Genomic DNA, 3,283 nt, shown 5'->3' on the forward strand with positions numbered 1-3,283 from the left:
TTAGTTGCATTTTTATCAAATAAAGCAATTGTGAAGTCAGATGTAGTAAACTCACTTGCTGCCCTGAGAGGTCAGAATGGCAGCTCTCCTGAAACACAAGACGATTCCTGAGTTTCCATAACCCTCATATTGCTGCCACTTTTTTTTTCTCTTTCTTGTGGAAATTATAATAGTCCAACAAGGAAGTCCATGTAATTGGTTAAAGATGGGTACCTCAGAGAGCTCTATGCATTCCAGAGTTGTCATAAATGTGACAGTGGATTCATAAGCAAAAATCAGCAGAAGTTCACATGAAAATCTTCATCCCAAGTACCATTTTCAACTTAGAATTTTTAAGACTTGATATGTTTCAACAGCCAACACAAACTATGACTGACAGTCATAATAGTAAGTTGTGAGATTAAGTTTGTCATCTAAATTGTATTTGCTTCTGCGTAATCTGAGTCTTATTATTCTTTGGAGGAAAAATATATTTTATAAATCTTTTAAAAATCAAAGATGTAAGTGATAATTTTTATATTTGGGAAAATGCCCATTTTTTTATTCTGTAGAATGTACTTTCTTTGGATATGTAAGTGTCATTTTGGGGGAGATTTTATGGATAAGAATATATTGGCATTTAAAGTGATTTAGAAGTGTATTATGTATATTGCCAACATCATATAAAAAAAGATCTATATATGCATATAATGGTATAATCATACTTCACAATCCCCCAAAAGAATGACATATTGTCTGAAGTTGCATCACCTCAGTACCTTCCCTGCTCAGATTTCAAACATATATTTTGAAAGTAAAATAAACAAAAACCATTTGGTCACATTTCACTGTCAGTCACCTGTTAAATCTTGCTTCATTATACTTTTAGTATCTTGGGAAAAATAAAATTAAGTTTTTCTAGAGCATTGGATATTGCCCAGTGTTGATAGGGCTGAGGAAGTTTACTCAGTGATATACACGTTACCTGAGGTCTAGAAGGAGGGATGGAGAAAGGTAGGAGAGGCTACTTCAGTGACATATCAACTCAATCAACATAGTTGTTCAACGTGTCCGTAAATTCCATGAGAGTGATCTAGTGTCAGGAAAACCTTGAGCCATATCAGTTCTTCCTTATGTTGTAAACTGTACCCATGAAGCCGTAACTGTACTCACAGCTCAGGTGGACAGAGTGAATCTGCCTAACATTCATAAAATAACACATTAATTTACACAATGAAGTGAGTTCACATGCAAATAAATTTGGGTCTCCTGGAAAACATTTCGCTGTTCTCTGAAGAAGAAAAATTTCAAGCCTAGAGACACTAATTTTAAAATGAAACCACAGGAATTGATGAAAACACAGAGGGATGTAAGTATGATGACAGGTGAAGTGGGATGAAGACTACATTAGGAAATAACAACAGACAAAAGGTTAAGGGGAAAAAATAGCGCCTGTAGATCTGTAGTGTATTTGAAGCTAATTTATAAGAGTACTTCATGCAAGGATGAATGGAAAGCCTTTAATTAGGCAATAAGACTTGCTGCATTCTGCACCACCATAAAACATAAGAATTACATAGGGGCAGAGGGCACTAAGTAAGAGTCAGGAGGGGAGCTGGTGTTGCTGTGTGTGTGTGTGTGTATGCATGTGGGCGGGTAGGGTTTAGACATGTCCATGGAAGGAAATACATGTGTGTCATGAACAAAACCAGAAAACAAAATTCTTTAAACATAAGAGCTAGGACAGAGACTACAAGAATGTGCATCCTGAGTCCAAGTTATCTGACATACTTTATTGCTTTAAGAAGGAATAAAGTGCCAAGAAAATACATCAAACAAATAATTTTGGGGTTGAATGATGTCTGTGCTCCTTATGAAGTGGGAGACTAATAACACTCAAAACCAATTCTTTTCAGAGTGTGGATTCAAAATGTAAAAACTGTTGATTATATATTTTAAAGAATAAAAACAGTCTGAACAGGATAGATGTAGTACTGTTAAAATGATCTATAATAAAATATCTCTGAATATGACATGCAGATTGGACAGAAGTCAGGAGTCAGTGATGACAAACCACACAGTAATGACATTCATCCTGCTGGGACTGACAGATGACCCACAGCTGCAGGTTTTGATTTTTATCTTTCTCTTTCTCACCTACATGTTGAGTGTAACTGGGAACCTGACAGTCATCACGCTCATCTTACTGGATTCTCACCTTAAAACAGCCATGTACTTCTTTCTACAAAACTTCTCCTTCTTAGAGATCTCATTCACATCTGCCTGTATTCCCAGGTACTTGTACAACATAGGAACAGGTGACAAGCTCATTACGTATAGTGCCTGTGCCACTGAAGTATTTTTTACTGACCTCTTTGGTGTAACAGAATTTTTCCTCCTAGCTGCCGTGCCCTATGACCGCTGTATGGCCATCTGCAAACCTCTACACTATGTGACCATCATGAACAGCACAGTCTGCAGAAGACTTGTATTTTGCTGTTGGGCGGCTGGTCTGTTTATAATTATAATTATAATTATAATTATAATTATAATTATAATTATAATTATAATTATAATTATAATTATAATTATAATTATAATTATAATTATAATTATAATTATAATTATAATTATAATTATAATTATAATCCCCCCACTCATCCTGGGCTTGAATCTGGAATTTTGCAATTATCTGTGATGCAACTCCCCTCCTGAAGATCTCTTGATCTAATACTTGGTTCATGAATAGATGGTATAATCTGTGTTGTGCTGACTCTCATTATGACACTTATGTGTGTCTTCCTGTCCTACATTTGTATCCTCAAGACAATTCTAGAATTTCCATCTGCTCAGCAAAAGACAAAAGCCTTTTCTACTTGTTCTTCCCACATGATTCTGGTTTCTATCACCTATGGCAGCTGCATCTTCATCTACATTAAACCTTCAGCAAAATAATTCAGTGGCCATTAATAAGGGTGTGACAGTGCTCACCACTTCCATTGCCCCCATGCTGATCCCCTTCTTTTACACCCTGAGGAACAAGCAAGTAAAATAGGCCTTCAATGACTCAATCAAAAGAATTGTAATATTTTCCAAAAAATAGGGGGATGTCAAGTACAGTTTACACGTGTAGACTGACCTTTCCAAACTCTGTCATCAGGTCAGCTTTCTCAAAACACTGTCTCACTTATCCTGGTCTAGGCAATCATTTTCTCATAAATATTCCCCCTTAAAAGGCATGTTAGTAATACTCTCCCTTAATGGACACATTAATAGCGTTCTAAAATTTAAATTTTGGCTTCAT

The 3,283-nt window shown here is 35.8% G+C and overlaps 1 pseudogene; it reads left to right on the top strand.

Moving 5' to 3' along the window:
• The first annotated feature begins 940 nt into the window (after positions 1-940).
• LOC135231367 (olfactory receptor 6C2-like) lies at positions 941-3,082 on the top strand (annotated as a pseudogene).
• Positions 3,083-3,283: the final 201 nt, after the last annotated feature.

Source organism: Loxodonta africana, chromosome 4 (genome assembly GCF_030014295.1).
Source record: "Loxodonta africana isolate mLoxAfr1 chromosome 4, mLoxAfr1.hap2, whole genome shotgun sequence".
NCBI classification, from domain to species: domain Eukaryota; kingdom Metazoa; phylum Chordata; class Mammalia; order Proboscidea; family Elephantidae; genus Loxodonta; species Loxodonta africana.